Source organism: Phasianus colchicus, chromosome 6 (assembly GCF_987193195.1).
Source record: "Phasianus colchicus chromosome 6, bPhaCol1.hap1.1, whole genome shotgun sequence".
Classification (NCBI taxonomy): Eukaryota; Metazoa; Chordata; class Aves; order Galliformes; family Phasianidae; genus Phasianus; species Phasianus colchicus.
The window spans coordinates 17558541-17575217 of NC_143441.1; the positions used below are offsets into that span (position 1 = coordinate 17558541).

At 35.4% G+C, this 16677-nt stretch overlaps 1 protein-coding gene across 4 annotated transcripts in view; it reads left to right on the forward strand.

The window, feature by feature from the left end:
* The window catches only part of ZNF385D (zinc finger protein 385D), a 394225-nt gene that overhangs the window by 316150 nt on the left and 61398 nt on the right, over positions 1-16677 (forward strand). The gene's annotated exons all lie outside the window — the stretch shown is intronic.

Genomic DNA, 16677 nt, shown 5'->3' on the forward strand with positions numbered 1-16677 from the left:
TCAATTTCTTTTCTAACATGATTTTAATACCAGAGTTTTCTTAGTAATAAATAGCAAAAATAAAGTCAATTTCTAAGATGAGCATATTCCTAGAAGCAGCAATAAGTGAACGATAATATCTGGATACTGGAAAACACAGAATGTAATGAACACCTTGGGCATTGGTGGAATTAAAAATTTTACTGCATTTAATTGTGTTTTATTGTAGATAATTACAGTGCCTAAAATTGCATGACTATTTCATATTTCTTTAGAGCTTGAAAAAGCCTTCAGAATGAAACTTCACATAACACTAAGAAATTCAGTTTACATTATGCAGCAAAAGTGTGCATGAATTTTCAGTAAAATACTATAAATGGTACAGCATCATTTAGGCTATCCTTCTGAGTGTGAGTCCCATGTCTTTATTAGTGAGACAGGTCTTACTAGCAAGGTGAGCCAAAGTGACATGGGATTCAGAGAAATGCCTTCAATCTTTGTGGGCTTACTAGCTGTCCTAGTGCTGTTGGAGTAGCTACTGCTGAAACAACTGGCAAGAAGTAAGGAGAGAACAGACATTTTGGAGAAGCAGTAGATGCAGTGACATTCAGCAGCAGAGATGACAAGGAATGAGGACTGCATCAAGAAAATAAAAGGTCTGGTACTCCCTCTTTGCTAAAATAGATTGAACTGTGGCAATGATCACCACATATTCATTTCTGCCTTGTAGGGATAATTGTGTTTGTATAAGTAGAGAGTCTTTCAACCCAAGTACAAAATCTGTCAACTTTCTAAGAAAGATCTGATTTTTTTGTTGTTGTTGTTGTGCATGCTCTGTACTAATATGAAGAATTATAAAGTAGGAAGAATTTCTGTGGACTGGAAGATATGCATTTCATGCTTCTGTTACAGCATTGTCTAGGATAAATAGGTAAGAAAGATGATTTCTTGGACTCAAATGATGGGAGAAAATCAACGCAGGGATTTTCTGGTGTTGGGAAGCTGAATTTTGTGCAACTTATGCAGATGCTGCACAGTCTTTGAATTGACAGCACTTACAGCCTGAAAGGATCTTGCCTAACTATGACAGGAAATCTTGAATTGGTTTATTATCTTTCTTAATGCAATAGCAAATGACTGAAAGTAATTGAGAGTAAATTGATATTTTTTAAAAGTTAGCATTAAGAAAAAGTAGGCATGTTTGCTCTGATGACTCTTATGAACTGATTTTTCTGTCATGTGTAAACTTATTTTAAGATGAATATTCATTGTGTCTGTGATGGATGTTTACTTATAGACCACACTACTTCACTAAGAAAGAAAAGCCAGGTCCCAAGAGAAAATAGGCTCGGAATTTTTGTTTGTATTTCTTGTTGAGTGCTCATTGATATACACAGATAAATATTAATCACAAAACACTCTGGAAATCATAGCCTGGTAATTATGTTATTGGAATAGCCTGAATTATTCTGCAATAATTATTTTAAAAATTGAGGTGTTATATTTTAATCAATATTCTACTTAGAACCTGGAGAATACTATGGCGTGATTACACAAGGAACCTATAGCTAAATATCTGTGCCACATACACTGCTTTACAAATGGGTTTAGGTTTTTACAAATGGGATTAGGTTTTTTTTCTGTAGAGAGCTTATTTTCTAATAAATCAGAAAAGAAGTAAGAATGTAAGATAAGGAAAGAAGCAGAGTGAATGAATAAATGGAAAAATACTTTCTGAAACTCATTTTTAAGAGTTTTCTTGAAGGAGAAATGTTTTGCCATCTTATTTGACAATATCTGAGAACATTTGAAGTCAAACCTGGAAAAACTGTCTAAGTACATTTTCAACATTACCAAGTTTACTGTAGTAGGTGAATTGCTGTAAGTCATGAGAAAGAGAAAGACAAGAGACAAAAATAAACAGTAGTGAAAAGCAAGTGTGATGACGCAGAATAGGAGATTGCTACATAGAAAGAAACGAAACTGAGTTTCATAGTTCATTATTAAAATCGGAAATATGATGGTATGTACAGGGACAGAAAAAGTGACTTGAGAGATGTGACAGAATCAATAGTAGGATTAAAATAGACTCATCTAGGAGCAATTCAAGCGCAAGGATCATAAAGATATTGTTTGAATTAAAATAGATGGACAAAGTCCTGAAAAGTGTACCCCAGTCCAGAGGAGTGGAAAGGCTTGATGGCAGGCTCCTGAAATACATTAGTCTGGTCAGCATAAAGCTTGTTTTATGAATGGGAAGAGGAATTTTTTTATTGGACATCCTCCAGTTGGTGCATCTTAGGATTCAAACCTTCTCTAAAGTCACTCTTAATTAATATTTTTTTTCCCTCTCCATACTACTTACAACTACATAAAAGCAAAGATGACTGTAGTCTATCAATTAGCTCTTTTCTGATATTTGTGGTAAGGAATAAAGATGGAAGCACTTGTAGAATAGTTTAAATGGGTAGTTGCTTTAAATTTAGATTTTTTAAAATAACATATATTGCATATTTTCTCTCTCAGAAAACATACATATATGAAAAATATGCTGATCTGAATATTCCTTGAAGAGGAAAACAAAGACTAAAAATATCCATTTACTTTTCCACTCAATGTGCTATTCTCCATTTTTTTTTACCTCCTCACTGCCATATTACTATAAAATTACCTCGGCAATTCACTGTTGCTGCTCCTGAAATGAAACAGGTAACTAAGTGCTAAGAAACTGATTTATAATGAGGTGTATAGCCACTTACAACAATTGGGTTATGAATTTTAATTCATAGCTTGAAACCATTTGTTGTTACTGTTACAACAATCTGTCTGTTTTGTAGGCATAACTTCTATTTTTCTACTAAAAGGGATCCCACCAGTTATTAAACATAGATTTTAAATGGAGAGCTTAAATATAACAAAAGGATGGATTTCGACTGTAAGTAAAAAGCCAGGATTTTACTTGGTCGGGATGCTAACAGGGGCTCATCACATTTCGGAAAATAGAAACATGAATTATAGAAGCATGAATTGTTTGTAGGACAAGACATAGACCATTAGTGTTTCACTGCATTTTCAAACACTTTTCCAGGTGGTGAGTGATGGGATGGCCCTTGAAACCTTCTGGATGAGGAGCAGCATAATTCTCTTTTATCAGCACCACAAATGATCAGTAGGATGGTGATTTTATCATAAACATCAAATCTGAAGTCATTTCCTAAAATTCCTTCCTTTCTTCATAGTAGAGAGAAGTGCTTTGGCTCTCTGATCATCCTCTTAGATCCATTCCAACAGCCCTACATCTTTCTTGTAGGGCTTCTTCTGAGGACCCTGGCCTGGATGGGGCCTCACAAGAGCTGCGTACAGGGGGACAATCAACTCCCTGTCCCTGCTGGCCACTCCTCTTTTGATGCAGATCAGGATACAGTTGGCTTTCCCACTGCAAGTAGTCATTGACTCATGCCAAGCTTATTTGTCCACCAGAACCCCTGAATCCTTTTCTGTGGGCTTGTTGTGTAATAAGGTCATTCTTCATTTTTTTTTGTTTAATGAAAAGAAATAGACTCCACCACTTTTTAGAGATTTGATTGGTTTAAATGGGGATAAGGAGAAAGGACTGCATCAGCACCCATGCTGGATAGTGCTTCAGGACATAGAAGGGCATAAAAAAAAAAAATGTGGCTAATTCTTTTGAAAGTGGAGGCTGCCTATGTCATTACTCTAGTGTTCAAATTCCTGCCTAGTTTAGCCTGTAGATCTTAGCATTTAATATCTTATTAAAGGTTTGTGCACAGCTGGAACAAAGATTCCCATAGACAATAAATTCTGTTGCTGGCTCCTGCAGTAATAAGCTGTGAAATCAAAAGACTAGCAGGGCCAATGTTGTGGTCTATCTGATAGAGTGTTTCTCCTATAAAACATCAGGGGGCTTTGGACCCAGATACTTAAACCTGCAGAAGTCATAGACTTACATTTGGCTGACTGAAAGCATGTTCATGCTCGACCAAATAAATACTTTGACTGTACATTTAATCTGTTCTTAGCATAAATCTGATCATCCTGCTACCATATTCAAACTAAAATAACTCTTTGGTTTAGCTTGAAACCTCTGAGTTGTATTTCTGGCCAGCTGTCTGCCAGGGGAAGCCCATTTGATTTACCATGTATAAGCCTGAAGGTGCTAACACATCTTAAAACTGAGCTCAAAGTAAATAACTGGTTTGTATTTGGAATGCAGTACGGTTTATTTTTTTCAGAGACTGATGGGCAAAAACATTGAGGTTGAAATTACATCTGTAAAGTGAAATTGAAGAAGTGCTGAATTAAAGATTAAAGCTTCAACCCTCTATAATGAGAAAGTGTTGGAAAGAATTTGAAGTTAAATCTTATCTGGACTTGGTAGGACCCTTGGTGTTAAAGCCAGCTGTCCTAAGCTTTGCCTGCATGTCCTGTTTCTCTGTAAATGTGACAGTGCTGCAAGTTGTCAGATGTCAAACATTGTGCATATCATTCATGCATCTGCCTTGTCTGCCTTAGTGATCTTGTTTGGAGGGTGTGACTTTTTGAAGGGTCCTCCTCAATAGAGCCTTCCATGGTACTTGAGGTTGTAATCTCACTTCTTTGGGGTGAAGTTGTAGTATGGCTATATGGTGCTGTATGGCTCAAAATTCTTATTACTCAGTAAATCTGTATCTCATTAAGAGGTGATTACTTCTCCAGTTTGTGCTTTGACTAGCACTAGATGACACACAAGGGCACGTCAGTCAGAGTTGAGAGTGGGTTGTTCATGAGATTCTCAGGACAATAGCATGTGCAGGCCCAGGTGCAATACAATTTCAGCTACCAGGGCCATCCTGAACTCTGAGAGCCAGGAAAATGCCCTGAAATTTTAATAGTTCCTCTCTTGTCTCAAGCAGACTTATGTGACCCACTGGTATCATGATCCAGTAGACAATAGCAAATAGTTGTTTTTACAAACACAATATTTGATACCTGCTTTTGCTATTCCATACCTCTGTTTGAACCAGCAATGGTAATATTCTTACAAGGTAATTTTTTTTTTTTTTTTTTTGGTCTGTCTAAGGTTTATTTATGCTGGAATATCTGTTATTTTTTGAGAGATGAATTGAATTATTCTATATCTATATATCTTTATTACATTTTGTTTAGATTACAGGAAGGACTTTATATATTTAATGTAGGAAGGCCCTACGGAGTAATCTGGGGAGGCTGGATCAGTGTGCTGAGACCAACTGTATGAGCTTAGTCAAGATGAAGTGCTGGGTACTGCATTTTTGATCATAACAACCCCATGCATTGCTATAGGCTTGGGGCAGAGAGGCTGAAAAACTGCACAGAGAAAAAAAATCTGCGGGCATGAGTCCACTATTGGCTGAACACAAGCCAGCAATGTGCTCAGGTGGCCAAGAAGGCCAGTGGCAGCCTGGCTTCTGTCAGATTTAATGCAGTCAACAAGAACGGGGAGATTATCTTCCTCTGCACTTGACACCAGTGACGCTGCACCTTGTGTGTTGTGTTTAGTTTGGCCCTTCACTACAAGAAAAACATTGAGGAAAGGTGGGGTTTGGCTTCTTCTCCCATGTCACTAGTGATGAGAGGGAATGGCCTTAAGTTATGCCAGGAAAGGTTCAGGTTGGATATTTGAAAAAAGAAAATTCTTTGATAGAATGTTCAGGCACTGTAATGGGCTGCCCAGAGAGGTGATTGAGTTACCATCCCTGGAGGTGTTCAAGAAATGCGTAGATGTGGCACCGAGAGACATGGTTAATGGGCATGGTGGTGATGGACTGATGGCTGGATTAGATGACAGAGTTTTTTTGCAACTTTAATGATTCTATCATTCTATGATTTTAGGTCCAGGATTACAAATAGGAAATTACTCTAAAATAGAAAGATAGTCATACAGATTCAGCCTAGAGTGAGAGTTCTAAGTGTTATCAGCTTTTTTCTGATGTTTTACTACCTAGATACTATTATGTAGTTTAGCTGATATATTTTGTGGCTTTATAAATGTCCATAAGCTGCTGCACTGATTATTTGCAACCCAGTTAAAAAAGCAGGGCAAGAGGTTATATCACTTTAACAAAAATGTGAGGGTCTTTGTTAGCTTGTAGCATATTCAAAGTTGAATATAAGTTTTTGTGGTGAAAGCATGACTTTTGCTTGTTCAACTGATGTGTTTCTGTGATGCTGTACATTTTGTTTTCATGGCTTAGTCAAAGACTGTACAGCCATCTCTAAATTTTTTTCATTAGGATAAAATGGTCCATGTGGGACATCACAGTTGCTTTCAGTTACCAGTCCAAAGTGAAATAAATGTCAAAATACTTGCCAACTGAAATGTAGCTGGGGCTTCACTCACACAGTCTACACTTAACATGCTTGATTTTTTTTTTTTCTTATTTTCTCTCGGCAACAAGGTCCTTCCAATGTCCAAAGGGCAATGAAACTCGATGGTTCATAGTTTGTAGACCTTGGCGTTTAATGAATTCTTAGAAGTGAATACTGATGCAGTTGTAAAGCTCCTGTGAAGGTTTGCCAAAATGTCCTTTCTTTATGAGAAAAGCAATGAACTATATTAGTGAAGCTGAAAAAATAGCTTCCAAATCAACAGGCTAGAATCAATAATATGCATGTGGAGAGGGTAAAAGAACATGTTCTGTATTTGCATGAATAAACTAAACAAAGTTATTCTTTTGCAGCAAAGCTTCTTGAGTAATTTGTTAACTTCCTATCATGGTTGATTTCAACATAGATTTCAATGGAGCTTGGACTATTGAAGTAAATAGCTCATTCTTTAAGATCTTTTGTTGTTTTTAACACATTGAATTAGCTCATTACTGCTGAATATGTAGTGGAAAATAGCATCTGTTTACACTGCAATAATATAAAAATTAGTTACCAGTAACAGAATAAGGAGCAATCTGCAAAAGCTAATCATATTTGTGCACTTGTCTGCAAAAAGTAAATTGTTAATACATACTCATGGGAAAAAGCAGTTACTGGTTTTTGCAATTTAATAGCAATGTTAAATATAGATATCAAAGAATTTTTTTTTTTTAAGATTTAGTTTTAAAAGTCATAAGAGTATGAACATAAAAATTACAGCTCTCCCATATTGCTGCTTCACCTGTACGAAGTGATGATAGCAAAAATCTAGAAAGTATCCTGAACTTTGTTTTCCCAAATCACTGTCAAACTGTCCATATGCTTCATGTACAACACCAGCATAGAAATCTACCAGTGCAGGAAATTAGATTTGTGAGAGTTCTGTACCAGTTTGCAGGAGGTTTTTAAGAGGATGCCCTCCATCGTGTTAAGTTTGAGGTTTTGCAAGGCTTACTGAGAATTAAGAGCAGTGAGACATCATGGGTGTAAGCCTTAGAGCTTTCTATAATCTCAGTGCATTATTTATGATCAAGTTAAATATCCTTATTTTCATTTTATTCAGAAGATTCAGGAATCTTTGAATCACAGAATCACAGAATGGCCTGGGTTGGAAGGGACATCAAGGATCATGAATCTTCAACCCCCCTGCCACAGGCATGGCCACCAACCTCCCCACTTAATACTAAACCAGGTTGCGCGGGGCTCCATCCAGTCTCTACAGCTTTTTACAGAAATGAACTCTCCCAGAAATAATTCTGTAGGGACTAGGGTACACACATTAACTTTCTCTTAGTACTGCTTGGTTGCACTGTGCTCAATTTAGTTATTCCACATTCAGATTTTTTTTTTCAGTAGATCTTTTTTGTTGTTGTTGTTACCACAAATGCAATTGCAAACTTTTCAGTCTTTCCCTGACGTTTCCTTTTTCTTCGTAAGTCTGGAGAGTGATGCTTTGCTCAGCACAAAACTTTGAAAGGGCCTTCATTCTATTTTTTTCAGAACAGTGTGATTTTGTAGATGTTTGTGGAAATGTCAACTGTTTTAAATGATTTAAAAAAAAAAAATACGGAAAGCAAAGATGAATCTTAAATATCCTTCATTATTCCTTGACATATTGGAATAGTTCATTCATATTGATAATATAAACTCTTCATTAGTCACATCATCAAGAATCCATGGCTAAAATTTTCTAAAAAGAAGACAAAAAATCTTTAGTTCTATACAAGTATTGTATTATTAGACAGCATTTCTTCAAGTGGCATGGTCATGACTATGAAGTTAAATTAACCTTTTCCTATCAGACTATAATACTTTATCATTTTGAGAGCATGCCATGATTTTGATGGGTGTGGATGAAAAACTGCTAGATGTAAATGATATAACTGTACTAATTTAAATATATAAGTTCTCTGTAATTAAATAATTAAATAAAACTAGTTTTTAATACAAATTTGCTTTTAGTGACCGTTAGGCATTTTTATTAATTCCCTCTATGAAACATATTTTCCTATTTTCTTTATTTAAAGAAAAAAAAAAGGTATTCATTCTTTTTTCTTTCCTTTTTCTCTTTTTTATGTAATGTGCATTTCCTCCCAAAGAGATGTCCTGTGAAGAAGCCTGAAGTAGGATTTTTTGAGTAAACTATTGTGCAGGTCACTTTCATAGATCTAACATCAGTCAAAATGAGCTAGGAACTAGTAGATTAAGAGTTCTATTGTAAGAAAACACATTACCCCTTCTTGGAGTTCCTTAAACCTGAGAGGCTTGGTTTCCCTTTGGAATTAGAGAATTGAAGAATCTGAACAATGTTAAGTCTTAGTTTTTACCTTAAAGTATCAATCTCTGTGCAGCTCTAATGACTTCTCACAGTAAACAACTTCACATATTTTATGTATCTTATTGCCGTCTGCAAGGAGGATGGAGATTGGACGTGGAGAGCACCTAACTACAGCCATATCCAAATAAAACAGTGCTGGAATGAGATGTGAATGATTCTTGCCTGGTTTTGACTTTCTTCTTATGTGTAGAGGCTGATCTAAAGGATTCACAGAATATTAAAATATAAAATTAAAAATTAACTATATTTGAGAAGAAAAAGAAACAAAGTTGAATCAACATTTTTTCTGAAAACAACTTTGGAAAGAACTTTGGAAAACTTCTATGAAGTATAGTACTAAAAACAAGTAATTTCACTAACAGTATGAAGACTGTATATTAAGAATGCAGTGAAAATATCTCCAAGTATTCTTTAGTACATGCAGGCTGTATTAGCTTGTTCATAATTTCAAATATAAAATTCAAATGGTACTGAATTAATGGGAATTTAAATATATACTTTTACATTTTTTCCTACTCTCTGTAAAATCTCTTCTAGTATTTTTATCTTGTTTACCTCTATTCTTTTCTGATGTTTTAATTCAGTCAAAAAAATCTGAAACTTAGAATTCAATGAGATTAATATTCTGAAAAGAAGCATTCAAAAGTGGTTGATAACAGAAAACAGGTGAAAACATTCAAAGAAGCTATGCCAAATCCACTGCTCAATTTTCTTTAGTTAACAGTTCACCAACTGAATGCAGACGGAAAAGTGTTTTATGCTGTCAGTGTAAGATTTCTAAATGAACTGAGGCTCTGGGCAGGTATATCTACAGTCTTGATTCCCATTAACTATTGTGAACTGTGACAAACTGAGAGTCATAAGTGTGTTGGTTATATATCCACCACTGTTACTTCTCTTAAAGACTGAACTTTTTAATGCTATTAAGAAAATTAATTAGAAGTAGTTATTTTAAATCCAACAACATCTGTTGTCTTTAGATGAATATCATTAGTGTATAACCTGAATACTGAGTTAAATTTATATTATTAAACTCATCATTAAGTAAATCACAACCATATTATATCATGGTATATTACTTTCTTTGTGGTTTCATAGGTGCATTTTATGTCAGCTTCCAATTTTAGGATTTCTACTATTACCATAACATTCAAAAAGTGCTAATTAACACAGTGACTAAAATGTGTATGTGTCTTCTACGAAGGGAGGTAAGATGGGGTAAATTTCTACAAAATTATTTTGGTATACGTCATTTAATCAAGTTCTCAGTTCCAAGTATGTTAGTTCTAGAGTTAGAATTGGAAACATTCACATTATATTTACTAAGCTGAATAAATATCTTGTTTATTTTATCTTGAATCACTACTCATCTTCTTCATTCAAAAATTAATCAATCACCTGGTTAATCTGAGTAAAAAATCAAACAAGTTCAATATTGTCTTGAAACTCTCCCTACAAGATTTACTATGTTGAAAATAAACTGTGCTTAAATGTCTGCCAAGTAATAAAGATCAGATTAAATGTTAATTTCATTGATTAATAGTTAAGACTAGTTTTCAAAAGAGCTTTTTTTGTTCATCTCCCCATCATAAAATCTCCCCCAAAAGCAACTATTACTAATTTGAAAATCAGCATATGAAAACTTCCATGGACAAGAACTTGAAAGCCAAGATAAAAAATGAGTCCAAACTTCATCTTTTTTAGCAATAAGAAGAACAAAATAGATGGTAAAGCAACTAATAATTTTATTAAGCTTCAACTTACGATGAATATTTTATTGTGCTGCATGACCAAATACTGTTGTCCTTAAAAGAAACAGGCCATAGATGGGAATTCATTACTTGAACAGTCTTCCCTTTATAATTTTGATTCTGTATATGTTCTGTTGTATATGTTCCATGAATTGAGAAGTGTCTTATATCTATGCAGTCTTCTGTACCTTGCCTAGATAATTTCAGGTTGTCATACAGTAGCATTCTACAGTATGCATGGTCTGCTAGAGAACTATGAGACAAGGGATATTAAGTAGGGAATTTTGATTTCATGTATTTGACCAAGATAAATAAGGTTTTCCTTTCCAAAATGAGAGTGTTTGATTTCACTATAGATTTGATAATTTTGAAGTGTGATGCAGAGTATTGCCAGGAGTGGTCTCTTACCATTACTGAAAGGAGACCAAGCAGATTGGGATGGAACAGCTTTGTTAATGTGAAGGAGCTAGTGCACTCAGAAAACTCCCATCTTCTCTGATCCTTGAGTGTCAAAGTACATTCAAGGGTGTATTAAAAATTATGTCTTACAAAATAGAAAAGAGAATAGAAAGTGTTTTTTTTTTTAATTGTTGTGTTTGGTTGGTTGTTTTTTGTTTTGTTTTCTTTTTTCCATAAAGAGATAAAAATAAGTTCTTGGGAATTAACATTTATTTTCTTCTGCCATGTTAACGGAGGGCTGTTCTGGTTTTTTTTTTTTTTCCACATCAATGCTCTCGGTAGTTGCTCTATCAGTGTATATTTGGCTATAGGGAAAGAGGCAAATTGATCAGTGAATGTTTATGGTGCAAAACCATATTCTCAAAGCAGATCAGAAAGAATGAACATCCTTGGTGATTCATACCATTGGTAAATCTTAGTCCATAATGTAATTAAGTCTGTGTCTTCGTATTACAGTCTGATGCAGATAATAGAGTGCAAAAAATTTGAAATGACACAATTCAGAAGATAAAGGTAAGCTTAGCAGAAAGAAGAAATGATGACAGGCAACATTTATCTGTGTTATAATTGACTGCAGATTAAGTCTGCACATATCAGGTTGGAATCAGGGCACTCTTCATGTTCAATATAGAACATGTCATTGTACTGACATCACCTCAAAAAATTACATTACATATCTTTACTTAATCACTTATTCTGCAAAGGTTTGCTTAGGTGCTTAGCTTTATTGTCTCTTGTAGTGAGAGTCTGCAAAGCTCTGAATTCCATGAAGTTTCACTACATTCTAGAAAGTGGAACTCATGAGTAGCCTTGAATTTCCTGTCTGTACTCAATGGCAAACAAAACAGTATGCCTCAAAAGACGTAAATTTGAAATATTAAAATACCTTCAAATAAAGACTTATCTTTAATTAGATCAAATGTGTCTCAGTGCCAAAGACTGTACAATTCTTGTATTGTTATATCAGGTATTCACAGTGGTCCCAATTGTTGGGAGTCTCAAAGTTGCTACACTTTCTGTAAGTTTCTCCGGTTTATTCACTGTTCCGTAGAATTCAGCTCTGATTATAATAGCATGTATATGGTAATAAAGAAATGTCTCAGTTGCACAATATGACTTTATTTGAGCACAGTGGTGTCATCAGATTATCAGGATTGGATTCACCAAGGGGAAATCATGCTTGAACAACCTAGTAGCCCTCTGTGATGTCACCACTAGCTGAGTAGATCAGGAGAGAGAAGTGGATGTTATGTACCTTGACTTCAGCAAGGCTTTTGGTACTGTCTCCCACAATATCCTTGTAATGAATCTTAGAAAGTGTGGATAGATTGAGTAAACAGTGAGGTGGATTGGCAACTATCTGACTGGCAGAGCTCAGAGAATTGTAACCAGTGGTGCAGAATCTAGCTAGAAGCTTGTAATTAGCTGTATTCCCCAGGAGTTGGTGTTGAGTCTGGTCTTGCTCAAAATCTCCAGCGATGGCTTAGACAAAAGGATAGGGTTCACTCTCAACAAGTTTGAGCAAGTTTGCTGATGATACAAAGCTGAGATGAGTGTCTGATACACCAGAAGGTTGTGCTGCCATTCAGGAAGACTTGGACAGACTGGAAAGTTGGGTAGAGAGGAACCTTATGAGGTTCAGTAAGAACAAATGCAGAGTCCTACACCTGGGGGGGGGATAACTGCATTCATCAGTACAGGTTAGGGCCTGACATGCTGGAGAGGGAGTCTGCAGAAAAGGACCTGGGTGTCCTGGTAGACAGCAGGTTGACCATGAGCCATCAGCGTGCCCTTGTGGCCATGAAGGACAGTGTTATCCTGGGGTGCATTAAAAAGAGTGTGGCCAGGAAGAAGAGGAAAGTGATCCTCCCCTACTTGTGAGACCACATCTTGAATACTATGTCCAGTTCTGGGCTCCTCAGATCAAAAAAGACAGGGAACTTCTAGAGATAATCCAATGGAGGGTGACAGAGTTGAGTAAGGGCCTGGAGCATCTCAGGTATGAGGAAAAGCGAGAGACCTGGGACTCTTCAATCTGGAGAAGAGAAGGCTGAGGGGGGATCTCAACAGTGCTTTTTAAATATCTAAAGTGTGGAAGTCAAGTTGATGGTGGCAGACTCTTTGGTGGTATGCAAAACTAAAAGAGACAGTGGGCAGAAACAGGAATGCAAGAAATTCCATATTAACACAAAGAAGAGCTTCTTTACTGTCAGAGTGAGAGATCACAGGAACAGGCTGCTCAAATTGTTTGTGGAGTCTCTTTCTCTGGAGATATCCAAGATCTGCCTGGTCACCTTCCTATGCTATCTGCTATGGGAAACCTGCTGTAGCAGGGGGTTGGACGTGATGATCTCCAGATGTCCCTTTCAACTCCTACAATTCTGTGATTCTTTGATCACTGCCTAGCCAGACTGGCAGTCAACCTGGCAACTTTAGATCCATTAGTAAAATACTTATGTCAGTATGATGCCTGTTCCAAAAATTAAAGGTCTTTTTGTTTTAGATCAATTTCTTTTGCGATTAGAACATCTATCATATTATATTTGAAGTATTTATTGACAGACCAACTTCAAGAAGATTACCTGTACATGGTGATTAAGATAATGTGTAGCACAGGCATCTCATAAACAATTTCCCTTGTTACACCGAAGAACAGAAACCCTCTTCTTGCCATATGCATCTGGGTCAATGCTTTCCCTGTGTGGGTAGCTAAGTGTCAACACTGGTCAACTATAGTCTATGGTTTACTCTGGGAGATCCTGACATCAATTGCTTCTGTTGTACTGGGAGTGACAGCAGAAGTGATTGTAGCATCCAGTGGCTGGTAAAAACAGAGACATGATGTGAGCTACTAAAATCTCAAACAAAAAAGAGTTTCCAGCCCTTCTAGCTCTTGTTAGAGCTTTCTAACAGTAGTAATTTGCCACCTAAAAACACTGAATATAGCATTCTCCATGATGGACAGCTTTCATAATATATTTTGAGATGACAGTGTAAGATACTTGGGTTAAATTTCTGCAACGAAGAATCAGTGGAGTGTACCAATTACACTTTAAAAAAATTTTCTTTTATTTGAGCTTGCTTTTATTAGAAAGGTACTGCCTTGAAGAAATGAAAGAGGCAGGAAACCAATCTGTAAGATGATATGAGGTGGAACTAGATGGATATTAAAAATATAGAGGATGCAGTGCTGCTAAGTTGAAAATTCTTTGAAAATCCTTTTGTGCCTCGACACTCAAAATTAAGTGGGATGTTTTTCTTTATCCAGTGCCCAAGAAATATAAGTAAGAATTGTATGATTCACTGGAGTAAATTAGTCAGACTGACAAACTTATTTTGAGGACTTTTGTTTAGATATGATGTCTGTTATTGTAAGAGAGTACTGTCTGGATTTTTTAAAGCATCTCATATATTTCTCATTGTACTTTACTCCTTATAAATTGCTTAGTAATATGATGTCCTTATAGCAATTGTAGTACAATTTCACTTAAGCAAAAAAGAATAAAATGCAGCTGAGTTTTGACACTGGCTGTTATTTCTTACTGCTGTCAGATGTAACTATACAAACTGCAAATACAGTGGTTATTCTTTTGTAGTATGTGTGTGTCTGTGAATTCATAATGAATTTTTTTTAATGTAGGTAAATACAGTTTTTTATTCTAAACATTTGTGAAGTCTGGAAAATATATAGATTAGAAAGGTTGCTAATAAATCATCATATGTGCATAGAAGCCGAAGAAATTCTCTGCTTTGCAAAAAAGATGCTTAAACTGAACTGTGTCACTGAAATCGGTATGACTTCTTTACGTATAACCTTGTGAAGTGAATTGCCATTTAGACATCTTGCCATTTCCTTGGTTTTGAAGTAATTCATGTAGAACAAATTTTATCCACATGTGATTTGCATGATTGAACCTCTCAGAATGTAGTTAAGCATCAGTGGGTCCTCAATTTCAGATTCAAATTAGTAACATACATTTTACTTTCTTGTTAGACATCTTTTCAAGAGTAGATATAGTTTCTTAAAGTTCTGAAGTGTTTCAGAATGAGACCCCCTGCTCATCTTTGTGAAAGGGTATAGTCATTATGTTTCCCCTATCCCACTCTTGCAAGGAAATACAATAACAGACTCTTATTTAGGATTCCAGTTCATTTGTAAAAGTTGAGTTTATGTTAATTTTGAGTAGGTTAAATGCTTAGGGATTATTTTCTTGCACAGAATTACTGTTAACATGACAACTACTGTTATATCAAGTTCAGAGAAGGGGGATTTAAGCTTTGAAATATAAAAAGCATAAAGATCTTAGTAGAAGCTGTATAAAGTGGCAACACTCTGCGAAGTGAGTAAAGGACAACTCTATATAGCAGCAATGTATTTCTACTTCAGAACAATTATGCTCATATGTTTCAGAACACTAGAATGTTTATGAATTTCTACATAAAGCTTTAATTTCATTCCTTGTGCATCCAGCACTTTGAGTAGAGGTTTGTAGAGCTGTAGCTGTGAGAATTTGGAGTAAATTCTGTGGATACAGGACACAGAAATCTGGGGTGTTTTTCCAGTAATTCTGTGAAAAAAATTGAGCTGTGTGCCAAACTAAAATCAGTGTTCATATTCCAGTATTTAGGATCATGTTCTAACTACCTTTCTGTTATTTGAAAAGTGACACTATCAGTTAGGGAAAACAAGTAACTGAAGCTGTCTGATAATTAAATTTGACTCTAGAAACAATAAATACAGTTGACACAATCTCATCATAAGGCTGTACTTTTTAATGTCATTTTTAATGCATCATCATAAGCTGACACTGGTTTTTCAGTTTAACAGCAATTAACATCTCTGGATTGTTTGTATTTGGCTTACAGTATGTCTCGGTGTTATGTGTTCTGAATTGTAAAAGGTGCATGATTGTGCTGTTTCTGTTCAAGTTGTTTCTAATTAATAACTTCACTGTCCAGTGTTCTTTCAATAAGGGTACCTACTACAATATTTGCATTATTTTAGATACAGAGAAACTGGCATTTCAACCAAGTGGAATGATGCATCTTAATATAGAACAAGAGCATATATTTATGTGTATATACACATACATGTATATGTAGTTATTGTTTTAAATCAATTCTCTTACATCTCATCTCCCCATCTTGAACTTCCCTCAGTTCAGAAAAGAATCAGGACTTTTCATGAATGCTGAAAACCATAAATCTTGAAATAATTAATATATACTTGTTACATTTACTAGAACTTTCTCTCTTCCGAAAATTCAGCACAGGCAGCATTAAATAAAGGTCTAATGATTAACAGATGCCAGAAAAATGCCAGAAAATGCAGTTCTCTACCTTGTAGAAGTGGTTTAGTGAGTGAAGCAACTGTGTCATTTTATCCCTTTGATCCTTGAGTTAGCAGGTACTAAGTGATGTGTTTTTTTCCTCTTGTGATTACACAATAAAGTGCATTTACTTTATATATTCACGCTAAGCATCTGTTATTTTTTGATCTCAGAAACAAAATACTGACCTTTATGTCTCCTTGGGCTAACCCAGCCTAGCTGCTTTTCATTTGTTTGATTCTGTGGTAGTTAAACTTTGAGGATTATCTGAGATTCTCAATAAATTTCTTCAAGTAAGAAAGGAGTTGCTTTCAATTAAATTTGAATTTCAGCAGTAAAATTATAAGGAATTTATCTAATTATTATTTTAGTAACAGTAAGACTATCTTTCTTATAAAAATTTAAATATAAGAGA